This window comes from Anthonomus grandis, chromosome 3 (genome assembly GCF_022605725.1).
Source record: "Anthonomus grandis grandis chromosome 3, icAntGran1.3, whole genome shotgun sequence".
Classification (NCBI taxonomy): domain Eukaryota; kingdom Metazoa; phylum Arthropoda; class Insecta; order Coleoptera; family Curculionidae; genus Anthonomus; species Anthonomus grandis.
In genome coordinates this window covers 18,682,730-18,698,632 of record NC_065548.1, presented here as the reverse complement: position 1 = coordinate 18,698,632, position 15,903 = coordinate 18,682,730, and the positions used below count along the sequence as shown (strand labels likewise).

The following is a 15,903-nucleotide window of genomic DNA, read 5'->3' as shown; positions in this document are numbered from 1 at the left end:
TCTGAATTTTACACAGGCCTGCGGCGAAAGAACCAATAAATTTATAGACTGAACTAAAGTTTGAATTTACAGCTTTGTTTAATATCAATTATTATTGTCTGAGGAATTAAGCCTTTGTAAGCATCAATATTACCGTTCTAATATACAAAGAACGAATATTTATGAAATATATGATCTCTAAAATTTCATTAACTTTTTTCTTAGCTTTTTTATCACAATTGCAAATCAAATTAGTGTGATTATTAGGATGTTATTACAAAGAACAAAATAAATAAACTATGCAAATAATAAACAAAAATATATTACATCCTATTCTAAAAATGTTTTCTGTATACCGCCCAACTTTTTAGAGTAATATTCTATGATCAATTTACCTGAATACCTTGGATAGATTACAAAATATTGCTACAGTAATCTTACTACTATAAATCTTTAGAAATAGGCAGTTAAGAAATTTAAAAAAAGTATTATTACTGCTTTGACACCAAAATTCAATTTTTGATGCCATCAAAAGTAATGGTTCCTAAGAACTATGTATAAATTATATAAGATTCTATATCTTCTGGCTTGAATAAAGAAATAACTCTAAATACCGAGAGACTAATTTCAGATAATTAAAAAATAGCGGTTAATTGAAGATACCAAAGCAGGCAGTGTATAATATTAGGTAAATTAAATAAGCAGCGTAGTTTTCTCACTCTCACCAGAAATAATTTATTTTATTCTTCTTAACTACTAAAAATTACTATCTAAAAGTAAATAGGTCAAGTAAGTAACAAGAAAAATGGAATCTAAATATTAATAATTTTTGCAATTGACCGTAACGATTATCACTTAAGTCTCAAGTTTTATTAGTGAGGAAATTATAGTGTTAAAAAAAGATTTTCAGATTTAAAAAAACTGGAACAGTCGCACTTTATTAATTTTTATTTTCTGTTTTATATTTTACTATATGTTATTTATTTTTATTTTATACCTTAATATGTAATTTTAATTTCATGTTCTTTTTAAAAGCGCGACCTGCTGAGATTAAATTTATTAGCAAATAAATATTTAATAAAATACGTTTAGAAAGTTGTGATCTACATACTTAAAAATATATTATCCTATAAATGCTTTTTCTAAATTATTATTCGTCCTAAAATTATTTTTGTTTATAATAATAAAAACTATTTTTTTAAAATTATATTTCACTTTTATTATTGAATGTAAAATATTTTCGTTTTTATTAGTTAGATAATTAAATTTCCCGTTTAAAACATTTTAAAAACTACAAAAATAAATTTTCACACGCAAAAGATCAAAGAGATTTTAAATGCTCTGAATAATTTTCAAACTTATGACACGAAATTCTACACTACCTTTCTTTTAATAAATGCAGTTAAAAAATAACTTTAAATAGGCACTATCATAAAAAGTGCAATATCATATATAGTAAAATACAAAGTATTGTCTTCATGTAATTTATAAAAAATTAATTTACCTTAATTAAAATATACTCTGTGCTTAAAAAATTTCCATTCCTTTAAATAGAAGCAAAAAAAAATCAAAAATAACTTTAGTATTATTAGTTGAAAAATTTGTGTTTAAAGAAAATTAAAGCTCTCAAGACGTTATACTTCTGTGTTGAAAATATTACTCTTCGACATACTTTTGAAATACTACAAACTATGCTCTTTAATTCAATATCTTTAATTCATATCTGTAAAATTAATGTTATTTGTATTAAATAAAATCCATCATGAAATAATTTCGTTTCTGCATAATATTACTTGGTAACATCACAAAAAAGGTATCAGCTTTTTGCAAACAGTAACAATTTTAGAAATAATAATAATTTATTAAAAAGTTGGCCTATTGCTTAATTAAGTCATCACATTTTATCAAGGGTAACGACATGATAATTATGATTAGTTTTTATATAACTATGATAAATATATGTATCACTTTAATTATATTAAATAACTTTCCTTAAAAAAACAAACTAAACACGTTTATTTAGATATATCGGGGGATTTTTTCATTGCATTTTTTTTGCATTTAATAAGGTTCTGTTGATCACCTCTTTACTTTCAGCGAAACTTACTTTGATATCAAATGGTAAATCCCATGAGCTCTTTTGGAATTTTTTTTTAATAACTACGATACTTATCATTGTTTAAGGAACATAAGGGCACAGTCTAACAATGTTTTTAATAAGGGGCTCGTAGTAAGTAACGATGACAGCACAAATAAGAAATTTCGGTCTGAAAATCTGACCACAATTTTATAAAATCAAGAAAGAAGCAATGAGAATGTGAAATTTATTTTATTATATATTCCAAAAAAGTATTTGGCATTTTTTATATTAAAAAAAAAAGTTTTAATAAGTACCAAATTGCACAACTTTTCCTCCTATTAACAGACATCGTACGTGTTAGTTTTTGAGACGATGAGGCTCGAATTTGGGAGCCCCTGTACAATCAAATATTGAGCAAAAACGTGCGGTAGTAATCGATATTTCATCGACATTAAACTTTAATATGTCAATTATAATTATATTTTTCTTCATTAATGTTCACTAATTTTGAGAAGGATCCTGAAAAAAAATGTCGGGATATATCATTTGGCAATAGAAAACTGGTGATCTAAATTTGTCCATAACTTTGAAATAATAAGTAAGTTAAATAAACATCTTAAAATAAAATCACTTATAATTAAAATGTAGGTTAAAAAACTTAATATTATGTGCTAGTTAGATCTAACCTAGAAATCTGCACAAAATGTAAATTTACACCTGCCTGACTGAATACGTTTAAAATAATATTTTCGGCAAACAATGTATAATGATGTAATTTACATTCGCTCTTACAGAATCATTATAAATTCAAATATAAAAAAATATATTCCTTAATAAACATCTAGGAACAATTTTAATATAATGCATAGTTTCAAGCAGAAAGCAGTAGGAAAATAGGAAAACGAAATATGTGTCTGGTTTGAGCCCTTATATCGGCCCAGTGCACACACACACGATATAATAAGAATAATTCAGCTTACGGATGAAAAAGCTTGTGCAGCCCTGTGGCATTCGAAGTTCTTTTTGTCGTCCATTCGATGGTAAAGGTATTCAGAAAGCGCCCTATTCAAACATGGGTTTTCGGGCAGGTAAAAATCATTTCAGTGGCGGCGGCTAATAATAGAGTCAGTGCATTTATGTTAATAAAATTAAATATTAAGAACGTTACAAAGCACCTTAGGGTTTTTTATTGTGGGCATTTTATAAGCATTTAAGCAGCAGTGAAGTAGAAAATAGAAAAGGAAGTTGAAGGACATAAATCTGCAAAGATGGAATTATGTAGATGCACGGATAGAAATACATATATAAGTTTTGAAATTAATAACAGGTAATAAACTATTGGGCGATAACACGAGCATTAAGGCTAACGCCTACAATTCACCTAATAAGACAATATCGTGTAATTTTTAAATTACGGACGATAAACCGAAAAAACAATAAACTCAACAAGCTTTGCCTACTCAATGATTTTTTTTCAGTTAAGTAAAATAGCAAGAATTGCTGCTAAATGAAACGTATTTCCTCATCTTCATTAATGTCACCTAGTAAGTTATTTGCTAATACTTTACAAAATAATTAGGGAAATTACAGGTAAATATGCACATTTTTATACAGTAACTCTCTAGCTTTACAGAAACATGAATGTAATAGACTTAAAAAGAATAATAGATGTTAAATAGATGTTAATATGCAGGCCATACCGCCGACCGATGTCATTTCTTTTATTTCATAGATTAATTCACAAAGATCCGCCAATAGTAGTAGTAGTAGTAGCAAGGGTAGGGGAGCTACAGCTCGGTGCGTACGCCTAAAAGTATCTTTTTGCCAACCCCAGAATCACCCACTCCTACGCCTTTATTCCCAATGCACGTTCTTCACTAAGTCGCCCCGTCCTCTCAATAAGGCTTGCACGCTGCTCCAGTCCCGATCTTTAAGATTTTCCTCTTGGACTATCGTAGCTTCAAACATTTTTTCTCAGGCGACTGCATCTATTGCAAGTTCCTAATATGTGGTATGAAGTTTCCTTACTAACCGCAAATAGAATAGAGTAAACTTTCTCTTATACCATGAAGATGTAAATGCCTGTATAGGCAACTATGCCTAGTTAGGCTTTCCATCAAGCTTTTGATCTCTTGTCGGGTCTTTGTTAAAAGTCGCCTTACTTTAGAGCCATCATGATCTGGTTTGTTCTTTTGATGTCTAGACCTTTTCATCTTTTGTCGGGATTTCTACCCAAAAGCTTTTCTTTGATCTTAGTTTTCCACTCACTGTAGTACATCTGGATGTCAGAATTGGTATCCTGAGAGCAATCAACATAAGTCATTGTCCTAAGTAAACATTGCGCCATTCTCGGCTATCCTTCATCTTCCTCTGCGCCATTATGGCCTCCCTCTTATTCCAGACTAGGAGTTTCAGTAGCTCAAGAAGTCTGGTTATCCGGTCATAAGACTGCGGTATAAATCTACTGGACAACATGGGATTTGAGGCCCTATCTTGTTCTTCTACTTTGTCGCAATTGCCATATTAGGGTTGTTGCCGTATTTACTACCTGCTCTACGTGAGGTTTAAATGTGATTTTTTTTGTCTAAAGTTACTTCCAGGTTAACTTACTGCTTCAATGTTAGTCTAATTTATAGTGGAAGGTTTAAAGCCTGTCAAGTTTCACCTCTTAGTAAAGAGAATGAGCTTAGTCTTCTCTGGGTTGACCGACAGCCCTGCGTCCTGACACCACTGTTAAAGAAAAGAGGTTACAAATGCAAGCCGTGAAATGCATAGTCGATATCTCTGAAGATCCTAACTATAAATGTTGTCAAGCACTGCGCCAAAATCATAAATAAGCTATAAGCGATTCCAAAAAGTCAGATATTGCAGCTTCACACTTTAGTAATCATTTACATCAAAACTATGCCAAACCTGATGATGGACAAAAGTTTACCGAATAAAATTATTGAAAAAATTCCTTTTAACCATAAAACGTTTATGTTTTTACCATCATCATTCTATGATATCTACGATATGAATAATACTGAAGAATTATAGAAAGAATATACTGAAAAATATTGCCACGAAATTATACACCTCCTTAAATATTTAACTAATACGTTTCTAGAGGAGGCTAAGTTTCCACATTTTTTCAGGTTGTCCAGGGTGATTCCTATTTTCAAAAAAGGTGTCCTAAATTTGGTGTCGGACTATAAGCCTATAGGTGTAGTACCCATCTTAAGCAAAATCTTCGAAATCCTAATAAAAAATAGAATATCCGATTTTTTTGGAAAATATAATTTACTGGATACGTCATAGTTTGGTTTTCGTAAAGACCGTTGTACAATCCAGGCAGTAAGTAGGATCGTGGAGGGCCTTCAGGGAGCCGAGCATATGAACTTAATGTTATGGGATCTCTTCAAGGCCTTTGACTGTGTCTCGCTTTCTTCGTCTTCTTATAGAAAAACTTAATCGATACGGCATAAGAGGCACTTTCCTTTAATTGATCAAATGTCATCTTTTCCTTCAAAAACAGTGTATTAATCTCGGTGATACCGTCTCTCAGCTTGGTATAGTGGACAGCGAAGCTCCTCAGGGTTCTGTCCTGAGACCCCTGCCATTCATCATATATATTAATGGTTTGTTCAAATTTCTACCACCTAATAAGTGTAAAACATTTGCAGACCACAATTTATTTTCCTGCAAAAATAAAGCCAATAATTTACTTAAAAATTTAAGCTGCCAAGCCATGGATAACGCAGAAAAATGGTTTACTCAAAATTGTCTTAAATTAAACGGTGAAAAAACGCAAAACATTATTTTTTCAAGCAAACCTAACTCTGAATTGGAATTTAGAAGTGTTAAGATTATACTGGACAGTAACCTTAGCTGGACACGTCACATAGAGACACTAAAAATAAAACTTTTTCAAAAATAAACTAAAATATATTATTGACGATAAATCCTCCATGGATTCATATTACTCTCTATTTTATTAACATATTTCATATGGCGTTACGTTATGGCAAAACACTGCCAATTCAATTGACATTTTTCGTTTACAGAAAAAAATAATTAGGGTTATCTCTAATATTGGTTATCGCGGCCACTGTAAACCCTACTTTATTAAAGTTAAAATATTAACGCTACCGGCTCTCTAAATACTCTATCAGCTAGAAGAAATACATAAAAACAAAAATACTTTCAACATAAACTCAAATTTTCACAACTATTACACAAGATCAGCAAATTTACTAAGACCTCATTTTAAAAGGTTCCGGTCAATAATAAAAATCTCTCTAATACTAAATTTAAGCATCCTATTTAGGATTCACTAACAAAAAATGGAATAAACGGTGTTGAGGAATTTTTATGTTATAATTAACAATAACTATTTACTACAGGGTTATTATAAATACATTTGCAAAAATATCTGCTCCGATAAACCCTCCATCTCCCTCCAGGTCAGCTAGGACCTCGAAGATGCGGCAGCCATCATAGTATTAGTATTGTGTATATTTGTACATATTTATTAGTATTAGTTTAGTCCACTTTAGCATTTAAGTCCTATGTTAGTAGATACAATATGTTAAGTAGATATGAAAATGTATATTTTAACCTAGAAAAATAACTGTTAGTTTCAAAGTAATAGCAAAGATAAGTAGTGACAGGCGTCGTGTATGTTTCATAATTCTTCATATTTGTTAGTTTTAGATGTTTTGTGTAGATTGTGTAATTTATGTTTTCCTTTATGACTTTAGTAAATAGGCTACAATTGTACCTATTAACAAAACGTAGTCCATAAAATGATTCTGTACCAGAAGCTTTAGCGAGAAGAAGGCTTCTCTTATTCTCAATCCCCTAATGAAACCGAACTGCATCTTACTTTACTTCTTAGATCTATTACATATTTTAAAATGAATTATTCTGAGGAAAGCCTTAAGTAAGTACATGACTGATCAGGTTAGTAGTGTATATCCGATTGTTTTAGCTATTCTTTCATATATAAATAAATAAATGAATATGCCTTAATATTACGGAAATAAAAAATTACAATAACAATTATAAATGCGGCGAGATCTAGCCTATGGCTACTCTATCTAATCGCACACTTAAAAATAGTACTTCAAAATAATATATATATAAGTTCAAACTATAAATTAGTAACTATAATTATGCTTATAAAACAAAACGATCCTACACAGACATAATCATATCATACATTTTAATCAAGTAATATAGTTAACCAAAAAGTGAAAAAAGGATAAAAACATGATTTTCGTAAAATACTAAACTATAAACTACTATTAAAATGGAGACAGATCATGAGGCAACGCATTACAGATTTTAACTCCGGTATAGCTAAATGAGGCTTGAACTTTGGTAGTTCTATGCTTTGGGATACAAAAATTTTTAGAATGACGCATATCACGGCCATGAATGCTACTACAGCTTACCAGCTTCTCAAAGTACTGGGGACTCTACTGTGGACAGTTTTATAAATGAGACTAGCCATATAAACTTTGAATCGTTCTTCCAGCCTTAGCCATTAAGATTCGATAAATAATGGTGTTACATGGTCATATTTTTGCTTACAATAACTAAATTTTAGGCAAGCATTTTGTAATTTTTGCAAGCTATATTTTTTTCTTTGAGCAAGGGCTGACCAGTATAAATCGGTCCCATAACTGATTACTGAAAGGATTGAGTTAACTTTAAGTTAATGTTAGTTGATAAAATATCTTTAGACATGTACAAGACTTTTAGTTTATAGTAAGCTTTTTGTAAAATATTTGAAACATGATATTCAAAGTTAAGTTTATTATCGATAAATATACCAAATTTTTTTTCGCAGCTAGTTGACTGCAGATTAACTCCCTGGATGGAGACATTCACACCCAAATCATTCCACACAGTAGTCACAATAGCATCAAGATCAGAATCTATGTTCCCTATGGCGGTATTAATTTGATTAATTGAAATTGAGTGATAAAGTTAAACATCATCCGCGTATTGATGCGACTTGCATGTTTTAAGAAGCTCAAGAAAATTAGACGTGTAAACTGAAAACAAAAGTTGTCCCAAAATACTACCCTGCGGAACTCCCTGACCAATAACTATATATTGCGAAAATGCTGAGCCTAGACGTACTCTTTGCACTCTATTAGCCAAATAATCACAAAGAAGATACAAAGCTTAGTCGTGTAGGCCAAAATATTGGTCTACTAGAATGTATCTCATCAAGTCGTGGACTTTCATCGTTGTTCAACAGTCATATCAAAAGCATATCTACTATTCTTTTCATTGCAATAATCACATTTACAAAAAAAATCATCTTAAGTACGTCTGTCAATATTACATAAAAAAGCAGATTTTTCTGGGCCTACCACATTAAAATATACGTTAACGGAACCGATAAGTAAACAGAAAACATGTTTCTAGTACTTATCAATTATTTCAGCTTGACACGAGCCAAACATTTGCACATAACACCATCACAAACCCAAAAGTCGGCGTGCGCCCATGATAAGCCGGATGAAAACAGGGAAAAAAGTGAGAGGGGAGACTCCTCTCGCTTACAGCTCCCAGATAATAATAAGGGCTCAACACCTAGGTGCACTTCGGGCAGCTTCGGCAACTTACGGAAGTAACGGTCACCCGAAGAAAAGGTAGCGCGAGTTTTCATGGCATTTTACATTGCGCTGCCGTCGTGATCGTTTTGTCAACGTTTGCTCGGTACGGTAGTGGATCTAGTGCGCGTGTGCACAAAGTAACCGTTTTGGTGAACGTCCTTTTTAAAAAAAAAACTTGGATTTTTATACAAGAAAATACGAAAAGGATTAACTTGAAAGTGCAGTTTATTTTTTGGTGTAATATTGGTGACTTTCAACTTTTTGAAGGATAACTTTGATTGGCGGTTTTGGTGTGCAGCAGCTGTTAGACTGGTGCAACTGCAATTGATTAGACGGATTTTTTTTATTAATGTAAATGTAAGTGGATTGTTTGTTGTTGAGTATTTTCAAGTGTCTTGAAATATTGTAAAATGTTACAAAAGTTTTTGAATTATTATTCAATGATAGCTAAATTAACATTAAAAAAAACCTCTGAAACGAAACTATCCATCTGTTTCAAAGTCTCTAATTTATTAGCACTCTCTATTTTTTAATTCAAAGACGACATTCATTTAAAACGTCTGTTATGACAGATAGGAAATGCAACTTTAAAATTGTGTTCATTTTTAACGGTTGCATCTGTTTATACTTCGCGCCATTGTCGTCGTAAAACTGCTGTCGGCTAACAAAATAGAGCTTTTCCAACTTTTTGACAGCAAACGCAATTTATACGCTTCAACATTTGCAAAAGCGTCAAAGTTCAATTCGAAATCCGACTAAGAGCAGTTTGTATTTCAATATTTATCTTCCACTAAACTGTAAAGAAATGAGTTTTCTGGGTAGGTAGCTGGTGCAGGGTATTTATTGTAAATGTGAATGACTCTATAAGTTACAAAGAATGTTAAAAAAACAGCACTCAAATCTTATGATTTAATGACAAAATTATGTTTTATTTTCTGAATATCATCTCTGCAGCAATTCAAAATCTGATGAAGACCTAAGAACTTGAGAACAGGAACAATATAATGCAGCTTTAGATAATATAACTTTGGAAAGAAGGCACGTGTCGGTTGCTAAGTTAAACAGTCAAATACCCATATGCATTTAAATAGTATTTTGTTTATATAGATACTTGTTTTTATTCTTTGAGGTTACATTATAACTTTGATAATTTTAAAAGTCTAAAATCGTCTGCCTAAGTAAGGGTGAATTAATAAATATTATGGATTAAAATGTTTATTATAGAAAGAAGAGATCTAACTTAATAAAAAGTAAATGAAGCAAAGCCTTTTTTTATAATTTTTTCCATTATAGGGCTATTGTTGCTTTAGCTTTTATTTAAATGACTCATATGGCTTTGAATTATATAATTTATCATTATTTGAATTTTTTGTTTAATTTGTACTAATAAAGTCTGAAAAATAATAGAATGGAAAAAGTGACTAACAGTTATAACTTTTTGCCTATTTTCAACTTTTGCTTTACCATTATGTTGGGGACATCCAGTGATATTTGACAAGGCATATGTTAAGTGCAGAAACAATTCAAAATTTCATATAAATATTTTTATTTTATAATATATGTAGAAATTAAATTCAAATCTTAGCTTAACAAACTTAATTTATCAACGATTTAGTATCGACGCTTTAGTCCTTTATATATGCTATTTTATGAACAAAATAAATATCTAGTACTATAACCACATCGCCGTTGGCTAACGATAATATCGTGATGGTAATAATTGCAAATTGCATTATTATTATATAATTGACATTGAGATACATCTGAAACAATACTGCGTGACTATGATAAACAAAACATGTCATTAACAAAAGGAAAATGTGTTGCAAATAACCATAAATTATTGCCTGTATACAACGTCGATATAGAATTTTGCACCCATATAGGTATATATAATTTTTTTAAAAATAAAACCCATTAAACATAAAATCATCTATACCAATAAGATCTTCTTAACTTGCTTCCTGATTAACTTACCTTTAAGAACACTGAAAATCATGCTAATGATTCATATGCAAAACATTAAACATTTGCATAAAATAAAATCCTAACTCAAATCTATAATTTAAAGCTCTAAAGCCAGCATAGTAGAATGGCCTATAAGCAGCTTATACACAATACACTGTTGTAACGCATTTAGCGAGTTTATTTTTGTTTTGTTTTAAAACCAGATTTAGTGGAAAATAAGCCCCAATAAAAAGAGGCTCTATTATGTTTTTGGTAATAAAATATAAGCTTCTTATTACAATATAGATTACATATAATATCGATTTGTCTAGACCATGAAATCATAAAACATTGACCTTAACAATTTTTGCAATGGAAGTATATAAAATACATACGTAATCAGAAACTACTGCATACCTTGAAATGTTATTCATTTAGAATGTTTGCCGTATTACATACTTACCAAACACTTCATGGTAAAACTGGTTTATACGCCAACGTTTATTACTTCTAATCTAAATGTTACTACAACAATAGGAAATATGTAATAGTTATACAAAGTAAAAGATCAATTGATATTGGAATAGTTTTTTTTGCCTTGCCTTAAAAAATAATTTTCAATATAACTTAAGGTACTATACGTGCTACTAAGCTGAATGTTATTAGTTTTCTTACTACCTAAGTAAAAGAAGCTTGATTTATTAATGAGAAAATTTTTATTTAAATGATTTTTAATTTTTCTTATTAAAGTAGACTTTTTCCGCGTTTTATCAATATTAATTCTCTTCTTTAGCTTCCACTTTGCCTTTGTACACCACTATAAGAGTTGAGATCTTGTCATTAATATTATTATTATATCCATTTACCAATTTACAATTTCAGAAACTCTTTTTGCTAAACTTTATGATTAGGGAGATTAACCAATAATTTTTCTTTAAACTTTTCACTTATGTTATTTATAAAAATTAAGCTTTTCTCTCTACTTTATCTTTAAGCTATTTTAAAGAGTTGAAGTGTTCTATTTGCCTTGACACTAATTGGAAAAATTCTATTATTTTAATTAATAAACTTCCAATAATATTATTTGTCTTACTTTATTTGGTACAAACCTACTAACTTTTTATATTTATGAATTATTCAAGCTCAGTACAAACACTATTATGTTAGAAAATCGATTGGATTTTATCTAAAATATTAAATAAAGAAATCGATTCTTCATTTATTTTTAACCAATATGTATGATTATTATTAATCCAATTTCTAAGCGCTCGATACACCACTGTTCATTATTTATATCAACCCTATATATTCTTCTATAGTTGGGTATACACACAGATACTTAAGACCTTTTAATTTTATTATATCAAAAATTTCGTTTACTATTCTTATTGGAAGTAGTTCTGATACTAGTTCCATAGTTCTTCCAATTATTAATTCATATTTTGCTGTATGGTGGTGATCGACACATGATCTAGGAATGATAAAGAAGTGAAAATGAAACATCACTAAAATAACTTGAAAAAATCCTATTTAGACATCGAAACTAATTTTTTTCATAGGGATAGGTTTACTATTTTAGCTATTATAATTTAGTTAAAATATATAAAATAATGCTCGTTTATCGAAACTGGCATTAATTATGTTAAGATTTGTCTCATCTTAAGATTAACTCCACACTACTCACATAAAACTTTTCATACTTTTACTTTAAAATCATCAACTTAACCTAAGCTATTCAAAGAGCTAGTTTGACAACAAAGAAACCTAGCCAAGATTATAGCGACTAAAAGTTGCGAAATTCAGAAGATCGGGATGATCTGCATGGGTTTAATTTTAAGAAGTTACCATTTGTGTTATCTTTAGCCCCCTTTCTGAATAGAAATACTACTTTTCTGAATCCAAAATTGATTCTGAGAAATTTAATCGGTTTTGTGATGAAAATCCGATATTACAAAGGAAAAGGATATTGTAATTCCAGCATATTGTTCTTTAGAATTAAATAATATTTGATACCGGTAAAAATTTTAACAAAATGTCATATTAAGTTATTTGTATAATTTTGATCAACGAGTGTATATAATTGATATGAAAAAATCTCACTTATGTGAGTTTCAAAAATTCCATCCTAGACAATACCAAAAATAGGTGCGTTCCTCAACTAAGAAACTTGATTGAAACATGCAGAATTAATCACCAAACTGCCTTTGACAAAAAAGTCTTAGGTCTGTCATCTCTAAATATTATTTCCAAATGAATTTTATAAAATATTTTAAATAACAGCTACAACAAAGTAAAATCTCTACAAAATATCTTTTTTAATTTAATTGAGAGAACAGTGTAAGTAACGTATCAACATTTAGTTGAATTTAGTATCCTCTTTTTTGGCAAATTTATTATTAAGTATAAAGTTTAAGTATAAAATAGTCACAAACAAACATGTGAAATTAACAAATATTTAAAAATACTTTAAATAAACAAAAAGGTATTTATTTACAACTCGGATTAAAATGTCAAGCTATTAATTTTAACATCAAAACGTTTTGCCGTCAAAAAATAATAATTGAATGCTGCATGCAAGTTGTGATTTTTGTTGGTTTGTGTTCTGTTTCGAAAGTCATAATATTGTATTGGAAATTAAAATTGAAATTGCTTTTTCCGCTTTTCTGTTTTTGTTTATGCCTTTTAGTTTTTTTTCTATTTTTTCAGATGGGATTTCAAAGCCAGTTAAAAAACTTTTACTTAAAATAAATTCATTTAATATAATAATATACATTTTATATATTTTCTTATGCCAAACTACTAAATATTAATATTTTGAACAAAAAAAGAACCTAAAATTTCGGTATTTTAGACCCTTCTTTCGAACTTTTTTACCTGCATTTTTCCTACTTTTATTTAACTTCAACCAATATTTAACAATAGTCAGGTAATAGCAGGTGTGAAGGTTCTCTAGGTAAAATAACCTTTGTTAACCAAAAATCGGGTATATAGCATTTGCTTTGTTACCTGAGCGAAGTCTCCCACACAGCAAACGCTTCAAAAATCCATTATATTTTCTCATGTCATACTCATTACACGTCTTAAGTACCTCCATATGGATATTTATTTCCATGTGTAATAAAAACAATAAGCTCCATGGGAAACTATATTTGAAATACAAGACATGGCGGTTGTGTAACGCGAGAGGCCATGTTTCGTCAATTAGGTACAGTGGAGGAAATTACACACTCTTGTTAAGATTTTTTTTGTTTCTTACGAAAAGTAGTTAATTTGTACATACCTTCATGCTATACTAATTACCTGTGTGAACGGCATTATAATACTACCGTCGTTGGTGGCGACATTTCTCTTTGTTTGGAGTATAATTTGATTTGTTTTAAATTGCGTGTATAAGTCGATGTAAAGTAGTAACGAACTTATTTGGTAGGCTACCTAGTAGGTCATTACATCTATTTAATGGAGCAGAATCAATTTAACCCTGTAATTGATCTCCCTATAACAATTTGTTTATAGTACTGTTTTAACTTATTCCTTCTGATATCTTCCTAATGTAACTTTTCGACTTGGGCGCACTGTGAACATGCTTGAAATTAAAACTGGTAAACTTATGTCTCGATCTCTTTAGTTCTTCAATTCTATAATTAACCTCGTTATGGTTATAAATTATAGTATGTTTCTATTCCTTATCACACAATCATTATTACTTAATTATGTTCTTAATATCTTTTAATAATAGCAGAGAGTTGCATCCAAGCCCAAGTTCTTAAAACCTTAAGTCACCAAACTTCAAATACAATATAGATATGTTAAGATCTTAAGAAATGTTTGATATGGTAGAAGCCAGCTCTGCACGATAATCCTAAATTTCTCGTCGATTAATGAAAATCCTAATGAATAGTAAATTATCTGCTTATTCATCTGCGTTCTTGTTTTTCATACTTTATTTATAGCTAATTAGTGATATATTCTTCAATTTTGCCCAAGCTTTTGGCAGTGGCCTTGGACAATATTTTTAAATCACTAATCAATGTATGACATAAATATCAACGGTAAAAAACTGGCCCACCTGAGATTCAATAAGATTATCTTATTCTCTGAAACATCCGAGGAATTATAAACTAAGACCACACAGTAAAAAACAGCCGTAGACCAAGACATGGATAAATGAAATAATTAAAAGAATGCGATTTGCGTAATCAAAATTGGATACTCATTAATGCCAATCTGGAAAAAAAATCAAAGAATTATAAAAAGAGTAAAGCTGGAAAAAGTACGAATAATAACTCATTAAAAACAAGTTACTGGAGCAGAAGCAAAATTGAAGACCAAGATTAAAATCAAAGTTATATAATATCACTTTGTTAAAATAATATCACAGTTATATAATATCACAAAGCTTTTTATTTAATTTATTATATATTCTAGTTTCTTTTTCTAATTCGTTAACTTCGTACCGTTCAAATATCAATCCAAGAATTTACTCTATATGTGGCACTAAAATCTTTTTTTTTAATTATATTCCTTTTTCATCACTTCAAAACTCTTTGCTACAGTTAGATTGTTAACTAAAGTATAATTTACTCAACCCTTATTAAACAATTTACGCGAGGCACATGCACGTCTGAGCTCTTCAGTTAACCCTCGAATATTACAAGTGTTTTCATTATCGTCCCGAAGCAAACCATATTGCTAGATAGCTAAAGGGTTACAACGGTCACATCATTTTGGTTAACAACAAGTGGATGGGGGAATATTAGCAAGGTAGAGGATCCATAATTTAAATAAATTTATGATAAACTAGAGGCTTAAGGAGAAGGTTTTATTTACATAAAAAGAGTATTTCACTTTCTTTGTTTGGTTTTTCTTGTTTGCTTTATTGCAATGTCTGCTATTCAGCAATACTGACAGCCAAATCTATATTACCATGTAAGCAAACAGCCTTTTTTTAAATTTTATTTCTTTTAATGCTAATATATAAGTTCCCCTAGATATTTTAATATTAATGAAGTATTTGCAAAAAAAAGTGCTGATAAGGCCCGACCCTGTTTATTTTAAGATGACACATTGTTGTCAGAAGTGAGGGGCTGTCTCAAGTTTGTTTGGAGTACGGTAAAGTTATAAATAATTCGACCGCGTATTTTGTATCTATAGGGAATCTTAGGAGGAAAAGTTTTTTTTGTATTTTCTCAAATAAGATCTAACAAATTTTTTATATTATCAATTTTAAAACATGTAATTCTTGCCTCTGATTCCTTTACTCCGTAAGTCGTTGTATTGTAATTA

At 29.9% G+C, this 15,903-nt stretch overlaps 1 protein-coding gene across 5 annotated transcripts in view; it reads left to right on the top strand.

Moving 5' to 3' along the window:
* The window catches only part of LOC126734698 (cell adhesion molecule DSCAM-like), a 466,019-nt gene that overhangs the window by 306,923 nt on the left and 143,193 nt on the right, over positions 1-15,903 (top strand). For 2 of the 5 annotated variants that reach the window (XM_050438409.1, XM_050438414.1), the window contains exon 1: positions 8,724-9,030. The exons of 2 other annotated variants lie outside the window; for them this stretch is intronic. The gene's annotated coding sequence lies outside the window, so the exon portion shown is untranslated. Of the gene's footprint in view, positions 1-8,723; positions 9,031-15,903 lie in introns of those variants that run through there. One more of the 5 variants, XM_050438412.1, reaches the window with a different exon arrangement.